Source organism: Centrocercus urophasianus, unplaced genomic scaffold, assembly GCF_019232065.1.
Source record: "Centrocercus urophasianus isolate 14NV4802_14NV808 unplaced genomic scaffold, USGS_Curo_1.0 seq_11, whole genome shotgun sequence".
In the NCBI taxonomy this organism is placed as follows: Eukaryota; Metazoa; Chordata; class Aves; order Galliformes; family Phasianidae; genus Centrocercus; species Centrocercus urophasianus.
Genome location: NW_024884253.1, coordinates 8,962,225 through 8,977,083, shown reverse-complemented (window position 1 = coordinate 8,977,083; position 14,859 = coordinate 8,962,225). Strand labels below are relative to the sequence as shown.

General features: G+C 46.0%; 1 long non-coding RNA gene across 17 annotated transcripts in view; it reads left to right on the top strand.

The window, feature by feature from the left end:
- The window catches only part of LOC122168057, a 237,349-nt gene that overhangs the window by 113,382 nt on the left and 109,108 nt on the right, over positions 1 to 14,859 (top strand). For 11 of the 17 annotated variants that reach the window (XR_006171152.1, XR_006171166.1, XR_006171167.1 and 8 more), the window contains 3 exons: positions 9,477 to 9,747; positions 10,862 to 10,988; positions 12,565 to 12,628. This is a non-coding gene — a long non-coding RNA (uncharacterized LOC122168057). Of the gene's footprint in view, positions 1 to 1,560; positions 1,710 to 9,476; positions 9,748 to 10,861; positions 10,989 to 12,564; positions 12,655 to 14,859 lie in introns of all 17 variants that reach the window. The other 6 variants (XR_006171150.1, XR_006171182.1, XR_006171159.1 and 3 more) reach the window with 5 other exon arrangements.

Genomic DNA, 14,859 nt, shown 5'->3' with positions numbered 1-14,859 from the left:
ACGTGTACCTCCATCCTGCTAGTGAAAATTAACAGGGAAGACTTTTGTCAACTTCTAGAATTGCGTGGCTGGGATGCATTTAACTGCAGCCAGCCCAGGGGGAGGTGACACTAAAGCAACAGCAATGATCCCGATATGAATTTCTCCTCACTGGGCAATGTGTCTCTCTGGGGCAAGTATAGAGCAGTTATAGGAAGCAGCCAGATCATATCCAGTCTGTCATAACCTTTGACGAACTGGCATGGGCCAACAGCAGGCCTGGGCATGGGGATATTGGGTGCCCACAGAGTGCTGTACACCGCTGGTGTGCACTAACGAAAGGAAATACACCATCAGGTACCAGCAGCTCAGTAAGGAGCCAGGAGGGAGCTGGTACGCCCTGCTGGCACTGCCTGGCTCAGTCTGCCCATTACATGTCTTGACAAGGCTTTTGGGTGCATTGGAAAACAGAATGCTAGAATCCCAGGTTGGCAGGGAACTCTGGGTCCTCTGGCCCAACCTCTGCTCAAGCAGGACACCCAGATCAGGATGCCCAGGACCATTCCAGAAAAGTTTGGAGATCTCCAAGATGATTCCACAGCCGCTCTGGACATCCAGAGCTATTCACCCACACAAGAAGAATTGTTTCTTGCAGCTGCTGCAGCACTGGTGTGCTATGGTGGGGAGGCTGCAGAAGGCGAAGGCAACTGAAGTTGAGTGCTGTAATCCAGCCTCTGTTTCCTGGGTTGGCTGCTGCCTCTGGAGGTGAATGGGCGACAAGAGCGCATGTGATTGTGAGTGAGCCTGCCCTGCTGCACAGGGTTAGATTTGTCAGTGTGCTGTGGCTATGCTCCTTCCTGGATCCCAGCACCCTCTGTCCCTTTCTGACAGTGCAGGTGTCCAGGGGCAGCTCTGCCATCTGCATGGGTTTGATGGCAGCAGACTTCCCCTTTGCAAGGGGAATTTTGCTGGGCCCTACAGAGGCTAAGCAGTTACAGCGATAGCGCTTGGCCTCACTACAACAGGTCTGTAGCTGTATCACAAACAAGGAGTAGGGGAAGCACCTGGAGACACATCTGTGAAACGCATCCGTGTTGCATGGTGAGGCAGTGAGTTCATGCAGAGCCCATGTACTGCCTGCACGCATCTTCCAGCATGGGTGCTGGGTTTGGATGAGACAGGGACAAGCTGGCTTCTGAATGTCCCTCAGACGCCTCTGTGCTGCACCCAGAGAACTTCAGCTCTCTGAAGAAGAGAGGAATGACAAAGCAAAGAATAACCAGTGTTTTCCTTGGTGAGCTTGTGGTGGGACCTCAGGAAATCTAAACACAGGCAAAGATGGATGTATGATGTCAGCCTGGTCTCCAAGCCACAGTCAACAGATTTCTCCCCTTAGTTCCTAACCCTCACGTTTCTTTTTTTTTTTTGGAGCTGCTGTCTGAAAGCACTCAAGCTAAATGTCATGTTGTAACCGTTGCTCATCTGAAAGTGTGGAGCCAGCTCTCAGCAGCTGCTAAAATAGCAGAACTGAAGTGGAGAATGAAAAGTGAGATGGTGATTAAGACCGATTTCCCGTTGCAGCCTCGTATGGCTCCTGCTGGCTGTGGAGTCGTCGGTGGCATCAACAGCAGCGGTCTGAAATGGTCCTTGTGCTGTCCTTGGGGTGGCTGAGTCATGGTGTCCTCTATGCTGTCCTCTGTGCTCAGTTACTGCAGTCCGTGCAGACACTGGTAAGCATGCTGTGCTGGCCCCAGTGTGCTGCAATATATGATGGAAAAAAATACTATTGGTGTCCAAAGGAAGGAATTTTGGGTGGACCTGTGTGGAGCAACTCCCTGAAAGGAGGTTGTGGCGAGGTGGAGATCAGCCTCTTCTCCCAAGCAGCAGCAATAGGATGAGAGAACATGGCTTCCAGTTGTGCCAGGGGAGGTTCAGGTTGAATATTAGGAAGAGTTTCTTCTCCAAAAGAGTGGTAAGGCTTTGGAACAGGCTGCCCAGGGAAGTGGTGGATTCATTGTTCCTGGACGTGTTTAAGGGAAGGGTGTACATAGTATTTAGGGGTATGGCTTAGTGAGCAATATTGGTGGTAGGTGGACAGTTGGATTAGATGATTATATATGTCTTTTTCCAACCTTGATGATTCTGTGATCCTTGTGGGTCCCTTGCAACTCGAGATATCCTATGATTCTATGATTGTATGATTAACATCCCTTGTATGAAGGCTAGAAGGGTAGGGAGGACACATGGGGTTGGGAGCAGCCACAGTGAAGTCTGGAGAGTCCTGGGGCTGATGTTAGTTTCTGGTTTCTTTCTCACCTGGAAGTGCAAATCATTGCCCTCCTCTGTGTACTGAAACAACTCCTAGGTCTACTCTACAGAGGTTTGAACCTTGTGTTTCAGCAATGAAGGTCCAGTGATCCAGCACACAGGAAGTTGCATCTGAAGATGAGGAGAAGTTTCTGTGCTATGCGAGTGGCTGACCTCTGACAGAATGCCCAGAGGATTATAGGGTCTCCTTGGAGATGCTCAGCAGCCACATGGTCCTGGGCTGCCTGCTCTGGACGTCCCATCTCTGATAACCTTGCATGAACTTTCATACTAGTTAGCAAGCCACTTTGTATTTCTGAGAAAGCCACAATAGCTCCATATCAACCCTAGTGCTAAAACCACCAGATTCTCTCACTACTCTTTGCTTAATTCAGTTTTGCAAGCCACCTCTGTATGAATCTCAGTGGCATGTGCAGGCGGGCCTATTTGACCTCTCTCAGCTCTTGGGGTCACCAACATGACCACCAAAATTATATTCATGCAGCACCCAGCACTGCTGGGACAGGCTGGTGTAGAATGGATGGCATATAAGTGGCTCATGCTATCTGATCAGTGGTTAGTAAGGAAATATAAGGAAAAACACAGATTTTTTTTTTTTTTTTCTGAGTGGGTCAGAGTGTGAGGAAGGCCTTGGAAATGGTGTCAGGGGAGACTCACAGCAGGCAAGTTAATTACCTTAAATTGGTACCTGTTAGCCCCATTTCTTTGCTCTGATCCAGGAATATTCCATGACTGTTGTACAGTTTGAAGTGTATGTGCAGAAGGGAAAGAAGCAAAAAGGAGAGATGGTCCTGTGCCTGGTGAACATCAGCAGCAGCAGGAGAGGAGGGGGAGTCTGCTTGCAGTGAAATTCTGCATTCTCTGCATTCACAGAGGGAGTTGTGTAACATCCTCTGCCATGAAGGATAGTGATTTCCTACACTCTTCTGATGTCCTTCATCCCAGAGGAGTTCTTAGTTCTTTTTAGACTGCTTTCATACTGCTGAAAAAGGGGTGATCAAGAGGTTTTGAGTGAAATGCCCTCCTCTGCCCAGCGAGCAGTGTCTGCTGCTGGGTACCCAGGGCTCCTTAAATGCTGGCCAACAAAGCAGAGACACAGCATGACAGGATTTGAGGAATCCAAGCAGCCCAGAACTGTTATGAGTGCTTTAAGAATGATTTCACAGAATTACACAATCACAGAATGGCCAGGGTTGGAAGGTACCTCAAGGATCATGAATCTCCAACCCCCCTGCCATAGGCCGGACCACCAACCTCCCCATTTAATACTAGACCAGGCTGCCCAGGGCCCCATCCAGTCTGGCTTCTAGGGATGGGGCATCCACAACCTCTCTGGGCAGCCTGTTCCAGCACCTCACCACTCTCTCTGTAAAGAACTTCCCCCTGACATCCAACCTAAATCTTCCATCCCACAACTTAAAACCATTTCCCCTTGTCCTACCCTTTCATAGAGTTTCAGTGGGATGTTGGGTTAAAAGAGAGGAAATAGCACAGATAGGGAAAGGTAAACAACTGCATTTGAAATGGGGGGCTAAGGATGTCTTGGAGGTGGTAGCCAAGAGACAACAGATGTCTTGAGCATCATCATCTAGATGTACTGTTCTGCTTTGCTAGTGACGTCTTTCCTATCAAACTAAGGAAGAAACAACACTTCAAACATAGCCTTGCTCTCGAACACCTGGAATATTCTCCACCTTGGGAAGGACAAAGAAGACTTAAAGGATTTGGAAAAGACAAATGCCCATTAAGCCGTGTCCCTGTGTACCACATCCCCATGGTTCTTGTACATCTCCAGAAATGGTGACTTCACCACCATCCTGGGCAGCCTGTTCCAGTGCCCAACCAATTTCTTTCAGAGAAGTTTTTCCTGGTATCCAACTTGAACCTTCCCCAGTGCAACTTGAGGCCATCCGCTCTCTTCCTATCACTGTTACCTGGGAGAAGAGGCTAACTCCCACCTCACCATAATCTCCTTTCAGGGAGTTATAGAGATCAATAAGGTATCCCCCGAGCCTCCTCTTACTCTAGACTGAACAATCCCAGTTCCCTCAGCCACTCTCCATAAGACTTGTGCTCCAATCCCTTCACAGTTTCATTGCCTTTCTCTGGGCATGCTTCAGGGCCTCAATGTCTTTCTCGTAGCGAGGGGCCCAAAACTAAATACAATACTCAACCACCAGTACTGAGTACAGCAGGATGGATCACCTGGTCCTACTGGCTGCACTATTTCTGATACGAGTCAGGATGCAAGGCAGTTCATTCTTCTGGGATGATCCAAGCTCCTGCAGTTACACCTGAGGATGAGCTGGTGAATGAGGCAGGACTCTGCTGGTGACCACATCCATCATGCAGAGCCAGCGTGCGGAGGTGCTCTGGAGCTGCACAAAATTGCATCTGGAGGATACCCAGGCCAGGCAGCGATCCCTCTGTCTTTGCTCATAGTGGTTGTGGAAGATCATGATCATACCTTGAGGTGTCCAGCACAGCCCAGCTGCAGCGGGTTGGGCTTTGATGTGCCTTCTTTTGCCAGCCATGTCCTTTGCTTGCTTTTAGAGCCTATTGCTCCAGTACCTTGCAAGACCCTAACTGGGGAGTACAGTCCAGCTTGAGAATAATTCATACAGTGCAGGTTGATCCTGCGATCAGGAGCTGTCCCCAGGAAGGGACAGTGCTGGGCAGGAGGACAGAGAGGACACATCCACCAGGCACATGTTCAGGGCAGTGAATGTCAGTGGCAGAGCCAAAAGCTCTCTCATGAGAGCGTGTCTCTGTTTACAAAGCTTGTGAGAAGACAGAAAAAGGTCATTTTGTCTGATGAGAGGCGGGAGGAAGGGTCGTAAGCACTGATGCCATGTGGGCTTGTCACTTTTTCGAGAGGAAGACAAAGCATCTCCGTGATGTCAGGAAAGCAGCGGGGAAACAGCCAAAAGATGAAAGCTAGCTCGCCCCTTAGCAACCCTCTCTCATCTCTCTTCTCTTGTATCTCTTTGCCACTGAGAGTAGGGAATAAAAAAAACCTGCACACACAACAACCAAATGACACAGGGAAAAAAAAAAAAAAAAGAAACAATGAGAAAGGTTTTGAATAAATGCCAAGGTTGATTTAATTAGATGTATTGAATACGTTAACTTTTGAACGAGATGTCTGCTGTGCAGCACAAATTATCAGCTGTGAGCGGCAGTGGCAGCGTGGCACCGACCTGCCAAAAGGCTCAGCAAGGCAGAAACATTGACCTACTTTCATCAGCTCTGTGGGGAGCACAGACAAGCGCGTTCCTCTCACCGGCACTGTGCCTCCGTTCTGTCTGCCTGACCTGGGTACATCCATCAGGAAGAGCTGGGAGCTGCTGGGGTGTCCTGCATCACCCCTGTGCTCTGGCACAAATTCAGGGCTGGATCAATGGCTGTCTGCCCGTGGGCAGCTTGCTCAGCTCTGGCTTTGTGTGCTGGATGCTGACTTCTGCCTGGTGCTGGTTTTCTGCTTCTCCCACCTATTGCACCTTTAAAAAAAACATGCTGGTATTCTTTGATAATAGGCCTAAATGCTGTTGCAGCTGATAAGGATGATAAAATCAGCCATGCACACTACCATGGCAACCTGCAGCAATTGTTCTGCTCTAGTCATATCTCTCCTCTGCTCTTTGATGATTGCATGGATGTGTGGTTTCAGCAAGGTCTTGCCTTGGAATTATCACCTCAGAAAGACTGCTGGGGCTCAGAGCTGAGAGATCTGGTATTGAGTTTGAGTTATGGTGTGGTATTGGAGATTGCCTCTTGAAAGAAATGCTAGAATCATAGAATCAAATAATGAATCATAAAATTATTAAGGCTGAAAAAGATCTCTAAGATCATTTTGTCCAACTGTCCATCTACCACCAATATTCCCCCACTAAGCCGTATCCCTAAGTACCACTTCAATGTGGTTCTTCAACACCTCCAACGATGATGAGTCCGTCGCCTCCCTGAGGAGCCTGTTCCAGTGCCTGACCAATCTTTCAAAGAAGAACGTTTTCCTGATAGCCAAACTGAACCTTCCCTGGTGGAACTTGAAGCCACTTCTTGTCCTATTGTTAGTTATCTGGGAGAAAAGGTCGACCCCCACCTCACCCCAACCTCCTTGTAGCTTCAGAGAGCTACAAGGTCTACCTTGAGCTTCCCCTTCTCCAGACTGAACAATTCCAGTTCCCTCAGCCTCTCCCCGTAACACTTGTGCTGCAGACGCCTCACAGCTTTGCTGCCCTTCTCTGGACACGTTCCAGGGCCACGATGTCTTTCTTGCAATGAGGCCCAAAACTGAATGCAGTACTCAAGGTGCGGCCTCACCAGAGCTGAATACAGAAGGATGATTGCTTCCCTGCTCCTGCTGGTCTGATACAAGCCAGGATGCCATGAGCCTTTTTGGCCACATGGACTCACTGCTGTCTCACATTCATCTGGGCACTGACCAACACCCCCAGGTCTTTTTCCTCTGCACAGCCTTCCAGCCACTCTGACCCAAGCCTATAGCATTGTATGGAGTTGTTGTGAACTGGTTGGAAGGCCTCTAAAACAGGAGATTAATGAAGATTATAAAGACAGACCCTGGGTTTCTGCTCCTGTCCCCATCATAGCACGTTCCTGCGTGTGTTCCTGCCAAGTACCAGATTCCTCCCCACAGAAGGTAGCCATGGGGATCCAGGTGAAGTCTGGACTGTACCACCTGGACAAGTGACCTCTGAGAAGTCCAACAGCTATACTGCATCCACATGTTCTGACTCTCGTACCAGTTATGAACCCGATTCCTTCCTCTTGTTTTGCAGTCATATTCATTGTCTGTTAGTCTGAATGCAGCGTCTTGTGAAGTTGGAACTGCCTGCCAAGTAGGGAAGAGAACATAGATCTCCTGAGCTTGATAGTGGTGTAATTATTGTAGAGGTTGTTGGTCAAGATGTTCAGAGCTACATGAGACCAGAGAGAGTTTTGTAAGTCCTAGGGCTTAAAAGTGCTGTATGGAACTTTTGTCTAGGTTGCAATGAAGATTTTAATGTTATTACACAAGGAGATGACACATCATCAGTCTCTGGTTTTTACATTATCAGTGTTAGCCCCCAGATGGTAATACTAGGGCTACCACACACATCCTAATGGTAGTCATTCAGTGAAATGGGCAACTTGCTATTTCAATAGGGAAATGAGGCCAGGCAGTGTTGGAAAACTTGTCCAAGGTCATGCAGAAGAGACAACTGGGACGTTGTTCTCCGATGCTGAAGTTTTGGCCTTTTCTACCTACCCCGAGCGTAGCTTCTTCTCCTGACCCCACAGTCCTCTCAGCTGGAGCAGAGAAGGATTGCTCTAGTGAGGAGATGAAGAAATAAATGTTATTTCACTGAGCAATGTCAGGAAAGGATAGGGGAAGAAGAAACACAGGACAGACAGAAGGAATCCAGCTGTCTGCTTCTGGGGAAGAAGCATCTCTTCATAGTTTTGAGGCTGCTTTCAGGATTCATGATTCAGCTTTCATGTTGGTTGTTGATGGTTAGGATGTTTTCATTTTGACTTCAGCTGCTGATGAGACGGTAAGAGCCTTGAGAGGACTCCTATCTCTCCATCATGTATGACTAATTGTGTTGAGACAGCCGTAGGTACGATAACAGTTCTATTTTTCTCTAGAACAACTCCATTACAGACCTCCTGGTAGCGGAGCCCCAGCAAGTGTTTTGCAGGAGTTTTGCTGATTGTGCAGCACAGATAACCTGTGAGTGAGTAAACATGGAAAGCGTTGAATATTCAGCCCAGCGTGAGACACTCAGAAACCAGAAGCAGGCTTGTTTTATTGCTTGTCTCAACCTAAGCTTTTAACTGTGTGTTGTGAGTGCTTTTCAGGAAACTGCCTTGTCTGAGACACATCACTGGGCAGTGAAGTGCTCTGCTTCAGGGACAGCCAGCAGGAGCACTGTGAAAGGCCAGAAACCAAGTCTAGACAAGGACAGGATTTCTGGTATCTTTGTGTTTCACTATGGTGCTCTGCTTTCCCTGTGTTCTCCTTGGACACCACAGGTCAATCCATGCAAAATAGGTACGTTTTTAAAAAAGAGCAAACTATGATTTCTCATAGCCTTGTACTCAAAAAAAAAAAATATATATATATATATATCCAAAAAAGGCCAATGCATGTCAGATGTCTTCTACTGTTAGATCCTGTCCCTGCAGAAAACCCAGGGGTTTTGGAGCAACCTGTGGGCCACACTTCTTGTAGCTAACCAGGTTGCCTGCTCCTCCCTGGGGTAACACTTACATGTGTGCATGAAAGCTATTTTTATGTCCCTGAAGAATTGTGTTGGCACAGATGTTCAGCTGACCACAATATACCAGCTCAGTGGTTAGTGTCCTGCAGAAAGATCCTCAGTATACAGCTCTTCCACTTGGCAGATTTAATCTATTGATTATAGAATAAAGTTCTGTACAAGAGGCTGCACAGATTTAGAACCGTGTTGATGGAAATAACTGTTTAGTCCTCAGGGAGGTTTGTAGTCATCTTAAAGCAGCACTGGAAGCATGTAAGTGGGCAAGTGGATAGTCCATCAAGCAGACAGAGGCAGAAGAGATTTTCTTAAACCCTTTCCCCCTAAATGGGAAGGAATGCTGCCTGCAGCAAGGCACCCTTGTTGCGTGCTGAAGTGTGAGAAAACTGGATATGCAGAGAAGGCACATGGCAGGATGAGCTTGCCACAGATGAGGCACTCCTTGCAAGGGCTAGTCCACATGTTTGCAGTTCTTTAAAATAAGGATGTATCATAGAATCATAGAATCATTAAGGTTGGAGAAGACCAGTAAGATCATCTAGTCCAGCCATCAACCCATCACTACAATGCCCACTACACCATATCAGCTCACCATGTATCAGCTCACCATGCTTAGCCCTCCTTTTCTGGTGCATGTGACGTCGTTTGCTGATGTGTCTCCATCCTGACGGACCACAGCAGGAGTGAGCTGTCGGCCTTGGGGTGATTCCCTTCACTCCTGCTGGCCATGTATGATGCACCGCAGCAGGAAGAGGAGGCATGCTGGCTGCTGCTGATGCTCTAAAAATGATGGTTGTGCAAAGTCTGTCTTTGTCGAGACTCCAAGGGGCTGCTGTGCACAAGGCCTTCACAGAGTTTCCTTAACAGGCTCCTTTTCACTTTTTCCAGGGACTCGCACTGTGCTTCATTTCAGAGGGATCCAGTGAATTAACATATTGTTGCTGCTACTTTGGTAATTGCATGCCCAGGGTCTGCTCTGCTCCGACTCAGTCTGCCTGGTTTCCCAGACAGAAACCATCCTTCTGTATCAAACAAGGCTGCAAAGTATTGCCCAGAGACATTGCTTCAACGAAGGAGGACGGGGTGGGAGGAGGAGGGGGAGATTGTTTCCAAAGGCACAACTGGCTCCAAGACCTCGCTTCTCCAGGAGGAAGAGGAGGTAGGGGTTTTAATCTTATTTTTGTACCAAGGTACTAATTTTGACTTAAGCTGTGGTTTCTCTTGCTGTTTTGTACAGACGTCCGTATGGGTACAGTTGCAGAAATTTAGGCCAGCACAAGTCACTATGGGGGCTCAATATGTAGGAACTGCTTTAAATTAGCTAGCCTGGGTTACACAGGAGTTTCGACAGAAGTTGAAACTGAGTGATCTGATACCCTTTTCTGTACTAAAAATAAAAATCTCTGAGCAGATAAGTATAAAAATGCTTATTGGTCTCACTTCCAAGTATAAAAACCTATATGTGGAACCCTTAGAGCCCTCTAAGGCCTTGTGAGAATAGACCGCATCACAAGGCAAGTTAGCGAATGTATTTTCAAAGTCAGATTAGTGTCAATGTAGATGCAGTTTTGCATTGTTAAAAGGTATTATTTGGTCATGAATGACTTCTGGTGGGGAACTGGCAACCCTTCAGCTTTGGTCTCTCAAAGGAAGCGTGGTTACGTGCAGTGTTAGTAGAGCAGCTTTGCCCCCTAACACAGAAGGCATGAAGAGGGCAGGGAGCATCAAGACATTGGGAAAAAAGGGAAGCTTGACTTTGTTGCAGACCTCGTGGATGACCTCTGGCAAGCAAATGAACCTTTCCTCATCCATTCCTTCCTCTCTTGCCTACCCCTCCATGTGATGGTTGCTTCATTGTTGGTATGAATTCCTCTAAGTGAGAGCTCAGCAGCCCTGTCTGTAAGGTTCCTTTTCATCTCCTTGGTTGTGACATTTCCTGTCCCTTAGCCACGTGCATTATTTTGACTGGAAGCAAAGGATTGCTCCAACACCTTTCACGACACAAGAGCTGGAGAATGGGGGAGGGTCATGCTGGTGGTGTAGCTGGCTCATTGCACACCAGAATATTGCAACTGGTGGACCAGAGGGAAGGGTTTTTGAGACGTCTTGGTTATGTGTATTAGAAATTGCAGCCTCAGGAATTACTGAGAGTCTTTTTACAGCTGATGCTGTATACTGGGCTTAGGAAATCCTGTTTATTCTCTAAATATGTGTGTTTGTGGGAGTAGGAGGAGCTGTGACTGCTCTCTAACACCGCTGTTTGTGTGCTACAGATTGGACACCAACAGAGGTTCCTTGACTACTGCTTCCCAAACTGTTCCTTTCAAATGGAGATGGACAGTTTGCGGGTCATGGTGGGACTGGAGGCAGAAGTGGGATTTATTATGTCCTGAGGGGAATGTAAGTTGTGATGCTGAGGATGTACCTTTTAGGGCCTTCAAGAAACCTGATCTATCCTGAAGATCTTATAGCTTATGTCCAGAGAAAGTCTGAGGAAAGAGCAGACAGAAAGTGATTATCATGCCCTTTGGTTAACAGTCTGTAAAATGAGCTGGTCTGTCTTCCTGATGGACCTCCTGGACTTGAGTTATGGTTGTTTTTCTCAACTGTTTTGCTTGGATGATATCTTAGTACTTGACTACTGAATGATCCCCATCCTTTCTTCCAAAGTCTCTGCACTGGTAGCATTTGTAAGACGGATTGTAGGACTGCAGGCTAAGTCTGAAAGGGATCTAGGAGGTTTCTAGCCATATCAGTGCAGAGCAGGGTTGGATGTGACATTAGGCCAAATTACGTATGACTTCAGTCCAGTCTTGAAAACCTCCAAAAATGGGAAATAATAGCAAGTTCCACATAAAAAAACTTTTCCCAACTTCCAGTCTGAACTTCTTCTTTCAAGTGTATTGGCTCTCATTTTTCTGCTCGACACCACAGTGAAGAGCCTAGCTCTGCCTTCTCAGTCCCATCGCAGAAGCTCTGGGAGCTGCTGCTGGATTCCTCAAAGGTGTCCCTTCTCCTGGATAAATGAACTCAGCCTCTTTGGGCAAGTCTGCCTACATGAGACAGCCTGGTGCTTCTCAACTGAACTCTAATTTGTCCGTCTTTTTTTTTTCTGGCTTCTAATGACATGACTTTTTCAGAGGCACGGGTCAAACCCTGGCAGATAAAATGGTGAAGTGAGTTCTGCAGAAAAATGCAAAGATGTGCATTTTTAGAATTATGATTGTCTCACTTACTCATCTGTAAAGCAAGCTTTTACTTGCCTCTGATCTTTCTGTGGAGCTCTGACTGATGATGGTTCTGGAGTACTAAGATGAGTGCTACAAATGCAAAGCATGATCAAACATTGCTTACTGTGTTTATTGGAGGAAGCACCATTCCTGGTATACAGGAATTGTATGTGTATATATATGTACATATGCCATACTGAAACACAATACATAAAATTTCATTTTATGCTGCAGATAGTGTGTGAGAGCTTGAGAGGACACCAGCTACCTGTATTCTTTAAGATCTAAGAGCCTTGGGAAAATATCCATTTTTTTATATTGTACTAATTTCAAAGACGCTGGGTTTTAGCGCAGCAAAGTTACCAAAAAAAAAAAAAAAAAAAAAAAAAAAAAGGAAAGGCAGAAAGACCTGTACAATGATTTTGAAGGTTTTTTGCTTTTCTGTTAGTCCTCTATTCAGGAAATAAGATGTGACTATATGTGGGATAGGAATGAAACCACATATCACAAGCCTCTGTCAAGTTCATGAGATGGCCACATTGAAAAAATAGTGAAAAATGTGTTCCTGCCTTCGTCACCCATAGGAGTCCTGGTTGTGGCTTGCCATTGTAGTGTGAAGATTTGCATTTTAAAGTTGGCGGTTTTCCTTTTTACTCTTCCGCTTCCTACCAGCTAATTTGGTGTTGTGCTAATTGTGATTCTGGAATGCAAATAAACTCACCTGCTTGTTTTTCTTTCAATTTCAGGTTTTCTAACTATGGAAGCACTACAGAGGAGCTGCACCGTGGGCTGCTGACCCCAGGGTGGGGAGTAAGTAGGAGCTACGGTGTGCCTTTGTGAGTTGCATTATCGAGGAGAGAGGCTTTCTGACATGCCATATAGTGTCAAAAACCATTCATTCCACCCTTCACAGCAAAAGTCCTTTTTTATTTTATTTTATTTTATTTTATTTTTGTCTTCCAAAACAGGATATTTGTGGTTAAAGATCCTTTGTATGCACATCAAGGTCATACTAAAAAAAAAAGCCTTGAACTCAATTGCACAGATAAACTCAGACCACCGGGGAATTCCTGCTTAGCTGTTCACCTTTTCTTTCTTCAGTTCCTTGCAAGATACCTATTTTATTTCTGTTATTTACTGTGTTTAATGTTTTTCCCACCAGAGTTCTTGTTGTCTCTTCGCATTCTGTAAAGCTCTATGTCAAGCTATGCGAAAAAAAAATCAGCAATAGCTGGAAACTGGAGGTGACATCCTTGTGTTTCAGGTTTGCCCAGGACTATTTTCTGGTGTTTGGGCTAGATCTGAACCTCACACCATACACTGCCATGTGTCCATGGTGATGTTCTGTCTGGGAAGATGAGCCCAGAAATCTTCAGGGAGCTCAGGAAAAGAAAGAGATGGAAAACAAGAAGATGCTGGCAAGAGTTTAGCTACGTAGTTTGCTCTGAAAATAATGCCTCCTATTTGTTTCCATGGAAACTGCAGCAGATGCAAAGAGCACAATAACACTCTTTGATAGAACAAATTCTCAACTACAAAACACTATTTTTCAACACAGACATTGTCATTAGCTATGCATTTTTGCCAGCAGTGAACAAGAGTCTGCATGCTGCGCTCACAGCAGCAGTACAAGTCACAGGGATGAAAAAAACTGTAGAAACAATGAAGAGATAAAAGGACACTTCAGAGCAACAGGGAACTGCAAAACTAGAAACTACTGCTGTATACGTCCAGAGATACATACTGCAGCTGGGTTTGGTTTTGTGGGTGCTCTGGCATTCATGTGGGTAATGGCGATAATTGCTGTGTGTGGTGATGAGTTTTGTTGTTTGGTTTTTCTTCAGTGTAAAATTAACAGTCAAATTGCATTGGTAGGGCAGCAAGCCTGGTGTGGCTTTTATCTACCCAGAACCTGGGGACAAAGGAGGAGGGGAAAATGGCTCAGCCAGTTCAGTAGCCATGCCTGTAACAGTCCAGGAGTTCAAAGCAAAATGCACAACAGTCAGATGCACAAACCCACCTGGGCTTTGGCTGATAAGTGGCATCTCAAAGTGAAACACAATCCTGAAGGGGTTCTGAAACTGAATCTTTGAAAAGGGTTTTCATGAGGAGTAATGTGAACAGAAATGGCTCTTTTATGGTTTTGCACATTCCAAACATGCCAGGACTGTTTCTGTCAAGGATGGGGTTTGGGGTTTTTTTTCCTTGTGCAAAATATTTGCCACAAACTGGCGTCTGAAATAGTGTAAAATAAATGAGAGTTACAAAATCATTACGGTATCATCAGTGGAAACTATGAGGCTTATAGTTATGCTGGCTGCAGAGTTTCACCCTGTTGTCTACACTGCTGTGTTATTGGGATTGAAGCAGCACTTTTGCCTGTTAATATACTTCAAGATGGATGCTTTAAAAGCAGAGCTGTAACTGTTGGTTATCCAAAACTTGGACAGATGGGGTGCCACAGACTTTTTGTATGTACAAAAGGAATTTCTTTTCAGCTAAGCCACTGTTCAGTGTGAATCCACTTAGTGCCAGTGCAGGTATGTGAACATACAGCATCTTTGCATCATGACAGCAGCCTTCATTTCCACAGATCTCCGAGTACAGAAATGCTTCAGGTGTTCTGGTTTCAGACAGGCTGCATCAGTTTGGCTTGCACCTGTACACTTAGATACAAACAGGATTTAAATGGATTTAATGAGTTCCCACAAGCAGAATGACTGTGCCGTAAACCTTGAATGATAAAATCATAGAATCACAGAATTATTCGAGTTCAAAGAGACCCTCAAATCCATCCAGCTTCAACCAGCTGCTGTGGGCAGGGTTGCCACCCACCACCAGATTAGGCCCCATCACCAGGGCCCCATCTAACCTGGCCTTGAATGCTTCCAAGGATGGGGCATCCACAGCTTCACTGAGGAGTTTGCCTTAACTGAAGCCTCACGTGTGGTGAAACACTAGATATTTTATGTAGACCTGGACTGTTAAATGATTGTCTCACTCGTAAGTCATCATGTCATGCTTTTTTAGCTCTGTGTGAT